Source organism: Ochlerotatus camptorhynchus, unplaced genomic scaffold, assembly GCF_037179485.1.
Source record: "Ochlerotatus camptorhynchus isolate MF236.1 unplaced genomic scaffold, CSIRO-AGI_Acam_v1.1 ptg000433l, whole genome shotgun sequence".
Taxonomy (NCBI): domain Eukaryota; kingdom Metazoa; phylum Arthropoda; class Insecta; order Diptera; family Culicidae; genus Ochlerotatus; species Ochlerotatus camptorhynchus.
In genome coordinates, this window is record NW_027040919.1 from 1,160,720 (window position 1) to 1,177,198 (window position 16,479).

The 16,479-nt window shown below is 39.9% G+C and overlaps 1 protein-coding gene across 1 annotated transcript in view; it reads left to right on the forward strand.

The window, feature by feature from the left end:
* Nucleotides 1-16,479, forward strand: part of LOC135711502 (uncharacterized) — a 225,088-nt gene that overhangs the window by 113,051 nt on the left and 95,558 nt on the right. The gene's annotated exons all lie outside the window — the stretch shown is intronic.

Sequence of the window (16,479 nt, forward strand, 5' to 3'; positions counted from 1 at the left end):
ATACGACACATTCCATTCTCTCCTCCTGTAATATATCCTCCTCCAATTACCCAGTGCAGCGCCCTAGCCATTGCTTCACCACCGTATTTTAATAGCTCACTTGGTAATTGATCTACACCAGTTGCTTTGTTGTTCTTCAGCCGACCGATCTCCTCCTCAACTTCTAGAAGATTAGGGGCTGGTAGCCTGTCGTCTTCTGCGCGTGATCCAAGGTATGTTACCGTGCCACCTTAATTTTCTGCTGCATCACCGTTGAGGTGCTCGTCATAGTACTGCTTCCACCTCTCAATCACCTCACACTCGTTCGTGAGAAGGTTACCGTCCAAGTCCTCTCACATATCGACTAGCGGCACGTATCCTTTGGGCGAACTGTTTAGCTTCTCGTAGAACTTCCGTAGGCCGTTTACGCGGTACAGATTTTGGTCTTCCTGCTGACGCTTCTTCTTTCGGAAACTTGAGTTTTGTCTGTTCCGCGCTTGTCTGTATCGCTCAACGTTCAATCTCGTGCGGTGTTGCAGCATTCTTGCCCGTGCTGCATTCTTCTCCTCTACTAACAGTTTGCATTCGCCGTCAAACCAGTCATTTCTTCGGTCCGGAATCGCAGTAGCCAGTGCCGCTGCAGCAGTACTACCTATGGCGGAACGGATGTCCCTCCAGCCTACTTCAGCTGTGTCAAGCTGCTCTTCCGTGGGTTGTGCAACTTCCAGCTGCTGCGCATAGTCCTGGGTAACTCCGGCGTCCCGTAGTTGCTCAATGGTGGGTCGTGGCACTCGACTTCGACGGGTGTTTAGCACCGTAGAGAGTTTTGAGCTTTGTGGAGACCCTTGTCGGGGAAAAAGGTACTTCGGACTACCATACCCTGAGAGACTGCAAAGTACACGCATCGTTGGCCGTTGTCGTTCGATATGGCATGCAGGCTGTTTGACCCGATTGCTGGTCTATAGATTGCCTCCCGTCCTACCTGAGCGTTCATGTCGCCGATGACGATTTTGACGTCCCGTTGCGAGCAGCCATCGTAAATCTGCTCCAGCTGCGCATAAAACGCTTCTTTCTTGTCGTCGTGTCTCCCTTAGTGTGGGCAGTGCGCGTTGATGATGCTGTAGTTGAAGAAAGGGCCCTTAATCCGCAACTTGTACATCCTCGCGTTGATGGGATGGCAACCAATCACGCGTTGGTGCATCTTACCCAGCACTACAAAGCTGGTTAACAGCTCGTTGGTAGAAGCTCTGGCAGAAAGTAGTCGCTCGATGCCCGCTTTTCCATACCTTTTGTCCTGTCCAGAAAAGTTCCAGCAGTGCTACGACTTCGAAGTTGCATGGTTTAAGTTCGTCATGGATTAACCTATCGCAGCCCGGGAAGCCGAGCGATTTGCAGTTCCATGTTCCGAGTTTCCAATCGTAGTCCTTATTTCGTCGCGTAGGTCTGTGTCGATTGTTCCGATCCGTATTTCTTTCTTCGGTAATTGCAACTTTATTTTTTTTTCTACGGTGGTTTGTTGGGCCTACCTCAACTCCATGTCTCGCCGGGGGACCATCGTGCACAGCTCTGTTTAGAATCCCACGCTGACACTAGGACGGTGATCAGCCGCTCCTAACATGGAGAACAGACGCCGTTTTGAGCTGCACCTCCATGGTAAACAGACGGTCGGGTTTGCTGAAACATTTCCTCTATCACCGTACTAAGGTTACCGCACCAGTGTCCGCGTTGCACCCCTTCACTTTGCTATTGCCGGACTGGCAACATTGCTGTGCCCATGTTTCAGCTTGTAGTCTTTTGTTATCATATGACTCGGAGAGGCGTGAGGTAGGAACTTGTGAGGACCAGAGGTAGGTATTCCGCTCCTTCCTGGTTGTCAACTCACCATTTTGTAGCCCAAACACTTGCAATTTGAAAGGGACCGGGGCTAATAACACATTACGACTCAACGGTAACTGGAAAAAAAAAAACACGAGTACTGACCATGTAAGAGGACACTAAAATAGAAATTTTTGTCTTCCGACTGTTTCATCTTAGTATTCTTCTTTGGTCGTCATCATTATAGTTTTTCAAGAGTTTATCTGAAGTTCCTCTTGGACTTATCTGAGATTCTCTGGATGTATTTGAAGTTGTCTTAGGCCTTATCTGAAGTTCCTCCTGAATTTATCTGACGTCCACTTCATTTCTGAAATGTTCTAAACTTCTGCTAAGAGCAGTTTCACGTCAAATGACGAGTAGGATAAACTCGACCTTCTACGATTTGTATGAAAATTTGCGTAACTGTTTGTATTGGGCAATGATTCTCATGTTTATTAAAATTCGACCATTTTGGATCTTGCGAAATTTTCAAAATGCCATCCTTAATTTTGTTTAAAAAATTGTAGCACGGAAACGGCTTTTTTGATCGAAATGACGTTCAAGACAAAGTTGTAGAGAAAAATTATAACTTTTTAGGAAAAATAATAAAAAATGTTTTAATTTATCTATTTTATATAAAAATACAACGAAAATGTTTAAACCCAAACATCTCGACATTTGGTTAACTTTTGAACTGTTTGAAACCATGGATACGTGAAAACTGACATTATAAATTATAAACAATTGATTCTTCAGCTATTCCAATCACGCAATAAATAGATATTACTTTTCTTTTTCAAATCACTCTGTGCACAAAAGCAATGCACATAGCAAAAACCTAACAATAGATCAGTGCGGTCAAGTCACACCGACAATAAAGGGAAGCAAGAGCACATCAAACACGCAAGAAACAGGGGGATAAAATTATCGCGTTCGGGACACACAACTATTCAAAGGCGAGCACCGAAAAACTACACAGCAGGACAAAGACAGCCCGAGCTAAAAAAGTAAAATAAAATAAAATCAAGCAGCGGAGCAAAAACACACAACCATTCTCGAACTATTCTCAAAGTGGACTCCCAATGGTGCGTAGCTCTTATGCGTTAAGAACTCCAGTGAAGATGCATTTTAAGACTGTGCAGTTGAAAATATGCTTTCTCACTGAAGTAATCAAATAAACTAACGGAAAATTTCGTAGTTAATTGTCCACCATGATTCAGGCACTACATGACCCTTGAAAACACCTCAACATTTAGAAGGACTTGACACATTTCCATAAAAACTGAACTTACTCTAAACTGAGCTAAATTATTTGAGTACCATTTACACATTTACGAGTAAAATTTAAACTGTTTAATATGTTTTTATATGAGTAAGTCCAATTTATACGAAAACGAATGAAACGCTTCTCAAACGCCATGTGGTCGACTGTGCAACTTTCACAGGCAGAAGCCAGACATTCTTCAATCTTGTTCGAGCATTTGAACATTAACAATACTAATAGGGTCATTCTTCCGATTTGAGTCAACAAATTTCCTCATAATAAATCAAAATTAGCCTACAATGACAGATATGCCTCAATTCAACCTTCACAAGCAACGAAATACTCCATAGGCTCGTCAACTCATCGCGACTCCAAACGCTATGCTCCAATTTCAATGTTTTTTTTTTTTTTGAAAACTAATTTGCCACTTATCGTCATTCCACCGTCCGACCGTAAAAAATAACGAAAACCATCTCCGAAAGAACCCCAAATCTCAAACTGTGTCAATTTTCCAAACAAATCTCGTCTTTTGAACGTTCGTTTCGGAGATAAAAATTCCCCCTCCGGGGGGCACCGATGCTCGAACTTGAACCCTAAAAGTCGAAATGAAAGATTTATGAACTGCGTGTGGGAAATCCGGATGACGAAAAAATGAGACACAAATTAAAAAGGCTTTAATGTTTCGAAAAACAAATTTCCTCAGAGGTGGTGGTGCTGTAGTGGTCACCATTTTTTTAATAGCTTCTTCTTTTTTTGGCATTTCGGCAATAAATTGTCGCTCGGTAGTTGCGGCGTGGTTGACGAAATTGCGCTCTTCGCGAGTGCACTGTCTTTGTTCTTCCGCGAACCAACCTGCCTACCGCACGCCGCGATGCCGCGGTTGGCAGCCAGAGACGACGACGGTGGTAATAACAAGCGAACCGTTACACTTTCCCACGCCCATGCCGCACTGAATTAAACTGGAAGTGTAATGTGGCATGTGCACACGTCAACAACGTCCACCAACAGTGGCTTTGGTTTGGGATATGGGCGTGCCTGGGCCATTGAGAGGGGGTCGTATTTTTCCTTAACCTAATGATTCTTTTCTCTATTTTTGCGGAATTAAAGGAGAGCTTTTAGTATGTTGGTTTATTCCCTTTTAATTCCGTTATAATTGCTTATCTTTTGACAGATACGCGTATTTCGTATACTACTTGCATAATTCATCAGTGCTAAGTACTCAACACCACTGTTGTCGGTGACTGTTCTGTATCTCAGAACCTGACTATCAGTCGGTGCAGACAAGTGGCCAACTTATCCGGGCCCATTTTAATAAATTCCGCTCCGATACCACCTTTACCAGCTGCTTTTTTGTTCTTATGTTGTCGGATAGCATCCTTAACTTCACCTATCGTGGGAGCTGGCATGTCCCCCTCATCCGCTGTACCGACGAAGCCATTCCTCCTGCTGCCTTGGTGTTGCTTCCACATTTCAATCACCTCACGTTCGTCCGTCAAGATACCCCCTTCCTTATCTCGACACATTTCGGCTCGCGACACAAAGCCTTTGTGGGATGCGTTGCGTTTCTCGAAGAACTTGCGCGTTTCGTGAAAACGATACAGCTGCTGTATTTCTTCGCACTCCAGCTCTTCCAGGCGGCGCTTCTTATCCCGGAAAAGATGGTTTTGCTGCCTTCGCTTCTGTTTGTATCGCTCCACATTTTGATGGGTTCCTTGGTGCAGCATCCTCTCCCGCGCTGTGTTCTTCTCGTCCAAAACCGTCTGACACTCCTCGTAGAACCAATCGTTCCGTCAAGTCCGCTCCACAAACCCAATGGCACCTTCAGTAGCGCCGTTAATGTGATAGTTAAGTCTTTGTGTGGTTGAGGCGTGTAAGGATGCTTTACCTACCTTGCCATTCAGGGTCGTATCTCCAGGAGAAATTACAATGGGGCAAACTTTCAACCCGATGTTTGGTGGAAAGGCGGAATTTACAATAAGATGGCGGAAAACAAGATTTTCTTAACAAAACAAAATTTGAATACATTTATAGTTAAGGTTTAAACGGCCAGACATTTTTTATTACTCAAAACCCAGATAATTAGGAAAGCTGGATTTCTTCTTTTTTTAGGTTAACCTTCACGTTTATTTTACGAATTTCGTGAGCTCACCGTTGCGGCCGTTTGATAGTCGACATGCTGGGACATCGGGACTGACTGCTATCGTTGAATCTCCGGAACACAGCGACTTCTTCTTGTTTTTATTCTTATTCTTCTGGGGTTTCTTCACTTCAGCACTGTTCCCACAATTGGCTAGGGAATCACAACACTTTGTCGGTACGGCCAGATATAACGAAGGCCACAGTTCCGAGTTCGGGGAGTGGTACCAAACGCGCGCAGAACTTATTCGTGGTCATTCATGCGAGCTTGCACCAATGAGTCGAACAGCCACAGACTCGGCGAAATACTATTGGTTTTTTTTTACTCCTGTCCGCTCTACCACTTTTCACTATTTTCGCTGCAGTTTATAAATTGCACCACTGGCTCGCATGATTTTTCTTTTCGTACGTTACTAGTCAACGTGAGATTATCGCGGCAAGAACTTACGTTTAAGTTTTAGGTGCATTGAATTTTCTAACCGTTCGTGGTGCATCTCAACGTTGACCCGTACAATTTTAACACGGAACTTTTTAGCAGTTAGTTTTAGGCGTACTATACTGCGAACCGACAACGAACGTCACTCCTCCGGACTATTAATTTATAAAAGAGATCTGACCCTATTCGACCACCCCTTTTTATAGTGGTCGATGAGTCAGCGCAATTGAAGCGACCCCATCATGATTATCATCACAAATACAGATGACGACGATGACGATGAATCACGATGATGGACGAACGATGACAGGAGTGATGAACGATGACAGGCGTGATGATGGTACGAAAACATGGGCGAAAACTTACACACTAGAATGGTTTCGGTTGGAATCAAACAAAATTACTCATTTACTCCGACAAAGTGGCTGCATGCATAGCCCTAACAAATTCAAAATCCCTAACACTTGCTTCCGCAAATCAATAAATAAATATGAAAAATATTGAATAAATAAATTAATAATTAAATAAATAAATAAATAAGTAAATAAATAAATAAATAAATAACAAATATAATATTTACAGCCGGAGTAACAACAAAAATCAAAACAAAGATTTTGATACACGGGATACCAACCAGGAAGTCTACAATTAACTGTTTTTTTTCCAGAGGTCAGAAGGACCTCCATCTAAGCCTCTGGTAACTGTTCTAGCCACGGTAATTGTCTGAGGTGGGCATTACATGTGTCATCTTTTAAATGTACAGTTAATTATACACACCCATAAACTATAAAATGAAAAATAAACGTCACTCAAACACTATACAAAGCAGAGACAGACATTTCATTGACATTCGAGCACCAGGGAAATCTTAGACGACACAATACATAAATATTTACAATTTTTCAGTGTGTCTAAACCTCCAACCTCCACGTTGTTCCAGCAGTCCTCAAGAGGGGCTTCGGTGAGCTCTCCTTCATCCGGCAACGCTGCGTCGAGGCATTGCGCGTAATTACTTGTGACTTCGGGCAGCTGCAGTCGCTCCAGATTGTACCGTGGCGGACGTCGGTACCGATTGTTGTTAACAACGGAAAGTTTTTGGCGCACCTTAACCATTAGAAAGTAGTGGTACAAATCGATGTTTGCGTCGCGATAGGTCCTGACGTCAATATTGTCCGAGAAGTGCGTTCCGTCGATCAAAATGTGGACGATTTGCGATTATGCCTGCTGCGGTGATCTCCAGGTGTATCGATATGGGAGGCTATGTTGGAACTAGGTACTACGTATGTCTATGTGATTAGAAACGGCGAAATCGATGAGTCTGAGGCCGTTGGCGTTCGTTAGCTGGTGAGCGCTGAACTTTCCTATAACCGGTCTGAATTCCTCCTCCTGGCCGACCTGAACGTTAAGATCTCCGATAACGATTTTGACGTCATGGCTTGGGCAGCTGTCGTATTCCCGTTCCAACTGCGCGTAAAAAGCGTCTTTATCGTCATCGTCACTTGCTAAGTGATGATCTGCCATGATGCTGACATTGAAGAAACGGCCTTTGATCCTCAACTTGTTCATTTTGCTATCGATTGGCCACCACCCAAACAAGCGCTTCTACATTTCGCCCATCAGTTTCCAATCGTTAGTCCGTTTTCGTTGCCTGAGTCTATGCTGATTGTTCCGGTTCGTATTTATAGGGCCTGCACCAACCCCCATTGTATCGCCGGAGGACCATCGGGCACAGCACTGTTTAGAGTCCCACGCTGGCACCAGGACGTTGATCAGCCGCACCTAACATGGAGAGCATACGCCGTTTAGAGTCGCACCTCCATGGTGAACAGACGCTCGAAGACTGTACTCTCTGGAAAGAGGAGTCCCCCCTTCCTTGTCAGCATACGAACAAGGTCCCACCGGGGTCGGTTACCCGTAGAGCTTCCATTTCCCGGTGGTTTCCACCATCCCGGGATTCGGGAAATATTTATTTGATATCCCGGGAAATACCGGGATCCCGGGAAGTGAACAAAGATAGTAAATTGTTTTAAAATTCGTATGTTTCATCTCCTTTGAAGAAAGATTAAAAAATTGAGATTCCTTCAATACTAGGGACACCAGATTTAAAGACATATATCTTCAAAATTCTGTGAAGGTATTTTTTTTCATGCAGACATTTTGAAAACATGTCATGATTTGTTAACTTGTTTCAAGACATGCGGAAGCTGAAGCAGGCTTCCGATGGATTTTTTAAAATTTTAAGCTGGCATATGAAGATTTTTGTTAATTAAATGAAATTTTTACTTCATATGTTAAGCTTCTTCCTGAATATGTTGAATATGAATAATGTAACCAAAATCGTTAATTTCAGAATAAAACTTGATCCAATTGAATATTCACAGGACTTTACTGAAATATTCGATTAGCTGGAGATCTTTTGAATACTTCCTGATCAACGTACAGTTTTTGGAGAATATCTTAACAATAATATTTGATAAACCTGAAGCCTTGAAAAATATCCAGAGGACTTTATTGTGATCTTCGATCAGCTGGAGATCTTTAAGTAGGGGAAACGCTCCTATAGTTGCGGTACGTTAGAAGCGTTAGGTTCCTATAGTTGTGTACGGAGTCTCCATACACAACTATAGGAACCTAACGCTTCTAACGTACCGCAACTATAGGAGCGTTTACCCTACTTCCTAACCGATCTGCCATCTTGAGACAACCAATTGAATGTTTGACTAGTTTAAGATCTTCAGATTTCCTGATCAACCTGAATTCACTAATATCTGACCAACCAGCAATCTTGAGAGACTATCTGGAGACGTTATTTGAATTTTAAGAACAGTTGCATATCTTAAGAATAATAACACTAGTTTACAAAACAACATAAAAAGTGTGAACTTTAGTGATTGACCAACGTTTCTAATGCAAAATCTTACGCTGAATTCAATGCCGTGGTCAGAAAAAACTAAAGTAGAGCCATTTTTGAGATTTACAAAAAATTTGATTTTTTGAATTTTGGACAAAAGTACGATTACTAAAATGTCAATATCTGTGGAACTAGTACACTAATTTTAAATTTTTTTTATGAAAATGAAGCCTAATAAATTTGCTATCGTTCACTAGAATACTATGTCTTGATTAAAAATTTAATTTTGAAATCATTTAAAAATTTACAGCATTTTTTTTATTTTTCCTGCGAATTTTCCATAAAAATCTTGTTTTAATCAACATTTTTAATGGGATAAAAAGATTCAAAAAATCATTCCATAATTTATTCTTAAAGTCCATTAAAGAGACAATGAGCAAAAATGGAGACAATGAGCCTTTAATGGATGAAATCGGTTGGAAATTGTCGAAGTTATGATTTTTTTTGTAAAATCATGGAAATTGAATGTTCCAAGATTGGCCGCTCCTAGGTTCATGCACCACTTCCAGTAAGCCTTTCTGCGGACGTGTACGCATACGGTGCATTTCACTAACACTACCAGCTGTCACGCAAAATTAAATGGGATATTTTCAACAATATAATTTACGCTAGTGTTTGTGAGACCGCTCGGCGAGAACCTAACGCAGTGATGCCACATATACAGATTTATCTGTAATCATACAGATTTTTTACAATAATTTGATACAGATATCTGTATGTACAGATTACAGATTTTTGAAAAATATACAGATTTTTCAGAGTTCTCAAATAAAGGGAATGTGTTTAACTTTATTTTTTATATTTATTAATTACGAACTTGAATTAAATCTGAGCATCAAAACCAAATCGTATTTTTCACTAAATAAATATTATTATTTCAGTTTCCAATGGACTTGGAATCTTTCGAATGGACTCCTGATGTTCAGATGTTCTGATTTTTTGTTGGAAGGGATATTAAAATTTAAAATGAGCAAAAGTTTAATTAAATATATGTTTTGTCAAATCGATAAACAAGCCATTTAAGAAAACCAACAAAATTTTTTATTACAGTTTGTGAGTCGAAGAGTCAACTGGAGTTCTGGGTTATTTACAATGTCCAGATAAAGGTTTTCGTAATCTCAGACATAAAAAAAATATTCTAGGGAATTGTGATAGTTACTTCATTAAGGAAATCTTCAGCCGAAAACAGATTTTTCTCTCATAACTGGTACTTAATGTTTTGTATTTTCAGACTGTATAAGAGATACAAAACACTTGAAGATTGTAGGATTTCAAGATTTTTAAAATAAACAAATTATTAAGAAAGCAAACTTTAGTCATTTTTCATGATTCTTAACTAAGAACAAACTCCTTCTTAAGTATGATTTTTCTCAATGGAGATTTACGTAAATCCGCACTGAGACCATACTACGGAAATTATACAGATTAATTTACAGATTTTTGTCAGCCAGATACAGATTAAAAAGATTTTTTACGATGAAAATACAGATCTAAATTAGAAAAAATGTGGCATCACTGACCTAACGCAACCAACTCAATTTGACAGCTTTCTTTCTTTAACATTGCTTAACGATGTATACGACAAAACATGAATTCAAGTGTAAAAATGATCCTCAAAATTTTTGTTACGCGTGTGGCAACTATATATTTACAAAATCGGTCAATTTCACTGCTTCGTTGCAAACTGCATACAGGCTTTATTTTAAAATTGATCCTGGAGACTTTGACAAACCGTGGATTCCAAAAGTATTATGTAGTTCGTGCAAAACGTGCTTGGCTAGGTGGATGTCAGGCGCAAGGTAAATTGATTTTTTGAATAACTTTCATATAAACAATTTATGTACAGCATGGTAGTGCTTTGTTATTTCATGATCGACATTATTTACTTCATCTATTTTTGATAAGTGTTAATGTCTTACTTACTAACTCACTTATTTGTTATCTGTCAGTCGCTATTTGTCCTTTGACATGCCCACCATATGGCGTCGACCGTTTTGTCATGCAACGGATTGTTATTTCTGCTTGACAAAAGTTAAGCAACAAGGACGTCACAAAACAGTTGAGTATCCACAAGTGGCTTCTATGACAAAACCTGTTCCACATTCAAGTTCGGTCCCGTATCCTGTTTATCCAAAGCGGAAACGAGCGCCCTCTGTTGAATCGACCATTACAAAAAGTGAGGAGGAATTCAAGGAGGAATGCGAAAAAGACTTCGAGGTGGAATTGGAAAGAAACCCAAAACTGAATACACAATCCGAATTTAATGATTTGGTGCGAGATCTCGACTTATCGAAGGAGAAATCCGAATTGCTGGCATCACGCTTGAAAGAACACAACATGCTGAGCAAGGAGGTCAAAATTTCATGTCACAGGAATCGTCACAAGAAATTTGACAAATATTATTCTACAAAGGACAAGGCATGTTTTTGCCATGACGTAAACGGCTTGTTTGAAGAGTTTGGTGAGCCATATGATCCAGCTGAATGGCGTTTATTCATCGATAGCAGCAAGTTGAGCTTGAAAGCCGTTTTACTGCATCAAGGGAATGAGAAACCTTCTATTCCATTAGCTCTTGCCGTTAATATGAAGGAAACGTATGAATCAATGGCTCTATTGCTCAATTTGATAAATTACAATCAACACAATTGGAAAATTTGTTCCGATCTTAAAGTGGTTGTCACACACAGTGGTCACACAAAATATATGTGTTTTTTGTGTAAATGGGACAGTCGAGCTCGTAAGGAACACTACGTCCGAAAAGATTGGCCAAAACGGGATAATTTCACAATTGGTTAAGACAACGTTAAAAATGATCCTCTTGTGGTAAAAGAACGCATAATACTTCCACCACTACATATAAAACTTGGGCTATTTAAAAATTTCGTCAAAGCGTTGCAAAAAGAAGGGCCGGCATTCCAGTACTTGAAATCAGTATTTCCAAATTTATCCGACGCAAAGATAAAGGAAGGTGTATTTGTTGGCCCACAGATCAAAAAACTGCTCAATGATTCCACATTCAATACAGTTTTGACACCAGATGAGGAAGAAGCTTGGAAATCGTTCCAGCGTGTTGTCACAACCTTTTTAGGAAATTTCAGAAGCCCAGATTATGAGGAAGCCGTCGATGAATTGCTCAAAAATTATGAGAAAATAGGTATAAATCAAAAATATTGTGTTTGTTACATATAATTAATTTCAAATCCTTTTATTTCACTGAACACAGGTGTGAATATGTCTTTGAAGATACATTTCCTACATTCTCACATGGATTTTTTCCCGGAAAATCTTGGTGACGAGAGTGATGAGCACGGCGAACGTTTTCACCAACAAGATGAAGATGATGGAACGTCGTTACCAAGGGTTTTGGGATGAAGCAATGATGGGTGACTATTGTTGGTTTCTGATTCGAGAAACAAAGTCAAAACATCGATGACAAAGTCATTCGATTCTCAATCATTTTTAATAAAACCTAAATAAATTTCTTTTGTATCAACTCGGTTTTAGATCCTGATATGCCTTAATCAAATTGATATGTAGAGAAAAGAATCTCCCATGAAAACTTTACATGCGATTTGGATGCTTACAACGACACCTAGAAAAGGAACTCTAAAGCTGTTGTATTTCAGCAACATTTTTAAGTGTTTTACAAAAATGCTCATAACTTCGACAATTTCCAACCGATTTCATCCATTAAAGGCTCATTTTCTCTGGTTTTGAATGGACTTTAAGAATAAATTACGGAATGATTTTTTGAATCTTTTTATTACATTAAAAATGTTGATTAAAACAAGATTTTTATGGAAAATTCGCAGGAAAAATTAAAAAAATGCTGTAAATTTTTAAATGACTTCAAAATTAAATTTTTAATTAGGACATAGTATTCAAGTGAACGATAGAAAATTTATTTAACTTCAATTTCATAAAAAAAAGATTTAAAATTGGTGCAATAATTCCAAAGATATTGACATTTTAGTAATCGTACTTTTGTCCAAAATTCAAAAAATCAAAATTTTTGTAAATCTCAAAAATGGCTCTACTTTAATTTTTTCTGACCACGGCATTGAATTCAGCGTAGGATTTTGCATTGGAAATGATCATCACCTTACCGAGTTCAAAAATGCTGTAAACTAGTGTAATTGATCAACCTGAAGTCTTGAAAAATATCCAGAGGTCCAACTGCATATCCTTTAAATACTCTCTAATCAAACTTCCATCTTGGAAGGATGTATAAAAGATGTCGTTTGAATTTTTGAACAGTTGCAGATCTTCAGAACATTACTTGATTAAGTTGAAAAGTCTTGAGTAATATCGAGAGATATCATCGCAAATCCGTGAATATCGGTTATAAGAAGATTCTTGTACTTTCAAGTTGTTTCTTGAACTTAAACTCAGTTCCATGAACTCAAAGCCTATATAAAGTTCTCTGAATATGTAGAATATTCGACGAAATCCTGGGATATTCCGGCAATTTCTTCGAAGTTCCCAGTACTTCAAAGATTTTTCCATAGCTTACATCTTTTAATTTTTCGATAGGCACAACTTAATTTCTGCCCAGCTTGCTGAACTTTCTAATAATTCATGTGATGTTCCGTAATCATCGGCCACGAAGTGGTTTAACATTCTACGAAGTATCCTGAAGATCTTTGATGGTCCCTGATTTTTCAAAGTTCCACGAACTTCTGTGAAGTTCTCTGAAATCTAATGAATGTCTCTTGACATCTAAGAAGTTCCCAAATGTGACGTGATGTTATATTTATCAGCCAAATTTCACAATAGTCCGTACAGATCATGAAGATTATGGTGGATGATTTCTCTCATGAATGTATTTATTAAAATCTTTTTTGCCGTGCTTTAGGATTACATAGATTACATGCTAAGGGGTAAAGGTAATGCATACCTTTGTGCGTAACAAATGACAGCGATGGAGAGCTATGGAAGCCATAATAGAAAATGGTGATATATAGAAGTTCCTCCAGAAGGAGTAAGCATTTTACAAGATTCAGCTCGCTAATCTAAGGTAGGACTCTAAAAACTGCAAATACTGAGCTTTTTCATCAGTTGAGACTAGTACTACGTACTTCCAACCAACTTAACAATGCATTTCAATGGTTTTTCGATCAACTATGAATGATGGACATCTCACAACGCTCAATCTGATTTTCGTCTATGTACCATCTAGATACGCGATTATAAAATTTAATAAAAATGTTCACGGTTTGTTTCACTGCTAGATCGTATTTTTCAGGAGTGCTTCTTGTACAACGATCATATACAAAAAGTGATGTCTGTGTGCCATACTTTCGATAAATCAGAACGATGACAAACGAAGGGAAGAGATATGTTTCATAAGATGTGAAGGTTCTGGATTCTGCTACAGATATTCCAAGATAGATTTAATGGGTTAAAGGAGTGATAAAGAAATTCCCGGCATTCACGTGATCCCGGGATTTATAAATTTATTTTCAGGGATTCGGTAATCCCGGAAAATGTCACAATCCCGGGAAATCATGGGATGGAAGCTCTAGCTACCCGATCTTTCCTATGGTTACTCGTACCCTAGCCGGCACCGCGGGGAGGTAGGGATAGGGATAACTGGACAAGAGGCTAAGTGACCATGACCACAGAGGATGTGTTTGGTTCTATTTTATACCTGCAGATACGCGAAGTATCAATGGTACGCATTGTCGCATATTTTTCTTCCAACATTAGGGGCAAATAGGGCAAAACGGACCACTTTCCGAAATCAACCCCAATCGGGACCTTCCCTAATCGATTCTCCGATTTTTTTTCACATCATATAGGCTATTTCGCAGGACTCCTACCATGCGCCGTCTAATTAAGTGGGATTTTGGGTCGATTATTCCCCAATGTGCATTGTCCTGAAGTTTTCCTTGTTTCGAAGCTTTTAATGCAAATTAATTCAAATTTCTGATTTTATAAATTACCGAAGTCGGTAACCATTAGTAAGTGTATATAGTTTTAGTTTTTAATTGTATTAGATTTGAGTCTTGAATTCCACCAAATTCCCTTTCACTCTCGATGATCCCAAGAAAGGAAAAACTTCAAAGACTTCATTACTTCAGATTTAATGGCATCCATCAACTGGTTATTACAGAACACTCGTCAGATGATTATTGGTAATTACAAGTAGGCACAAGCACATACAATCACATTCAACAGCGTGCGAGCTGGCAGCTGCGCCGGGCGGAGAAGAAAATGTTCGTCTTCTGTAAGCCATGATTCAACAGGTGTGTTGTTAGTTCCAGTTCCAATCCCTCCCTCGCATTCGCACCATTCCGTGAGAAGAAAGTTTTTCGTTTCCCTGCAACCCCATGCTCAAAAGGTTTGCGTGCCTGGATTACCCAATGCGGAAAACATAGAACAATGACAGTTGCGTATTTTGTTCGGTTTCCTCTACTAATAAAACCCTACTCGAGCAAACTCTCAAACTGCGAACGATTGTGCCATACTGAATTCGAAATCACTGACAGAGGAGACCTCCGCTGCGGTGGAAAAACTGGAGCAAACATAGGCCAAAAACCGGTTTGGATCGATCACTTTCGATTATCGTCGTTCGTTGGTCGTTGGGCATAGTGGATTCATAGGCATCAATAGTGAGAAAATATCTACATATAGAAAACCGTACCCGAAAGACCTTGCGGGTCTTTAATAGAAAAACTCGCTTCGTCACGATCTTGACGCCACGGCTCGTCAATCGATTCTGTGAAGCTCCGGTTTCCCTTTGGCGACTCCTTCGCCGATCATGCGGCGGAGGATGCCGTGCGACATTCATCGGAATCTCTTTCACTTTCAATTTACTCGCGAATCTTTATTTACGAACCTACCTGGCTGAACGTGTCGTGTAGTGTGGTAAAACGGTTAAGCACCTTGCACGGCGCCGAGTCGCGGAGAGTCGCAACCTGGCTGGAGTTTGATTATCGATCCTCCTACTCATCGCGATGTGAAGCGAGTTCGCAATATTTTTTTTTTCTAAATCTTGCTTACACGATGGGAAAAAGTTGCAAAACCTTTTCCTCTGAATTCAGCGAGGTGATTGTGTTGAGGTGGGTAATTTACATGGCCATAATTATGGCCGCGGTATGTGTGTGTGTGTGCCGTGAGTGCGCTGTTTACATTAATCTTTGACGGTGCCGCTGGTTGGTAGCGGTCGGCGGCAGTAGTGGTTGCATTAATTCTCCTCTGATAGCGGTGTGATTTGGATAGTCAACCTACTCGAGCAAAGTGCGAGCTGCTCTGGTCATGCGATTTGATAATATTATGTTGTTTTTTTTTCGTTTAATGAAACTCAACAATCACTGAATGTTTATTTACTGCCTTGCTTGGATTATGAATGTGAATCCGCATGAATGCATGATAAATTGTTCGGCTCAGAGGTCTCAATGTTTGAGGCATCACTTGGTCTCAATTTGTGAGCTATTCAGAGATAAATTCTTACATTTATGTAATACATTTATCATGACCACCTGACTTTTCTACAATTCCAAAGGCTCAAAGATGAATTACAGTCCGGTGACCAGGGGAACGGTACTGAGGATACAGATGCACCAGCGAATAATAGACAGGGAAATCAACCGGTTCCCGACATGCATGAGACACCGGAATGCATTCCGAAATCGAAGATCACAATACCTACGAAGCTGAAGAAAGTTCTCGAGCAAAAAAGATCCCACACCGAATGCTAGCGAGGAAGAGGAATTGGCGGCCGAGCATTGACGTAGTTAGAAAATTTATCTGGAGGGGGCATTTTTTTTGTTAAACTACGGTCAAATAAAAACTTGCAAAGATGCTATTCAATTAAATTTGGTCAAGGCAACTTTTTTTTCTGTGATCTGTGATGACATTGAGGCTTACTTTTATTTAAAAGGTTTAACAAATTTG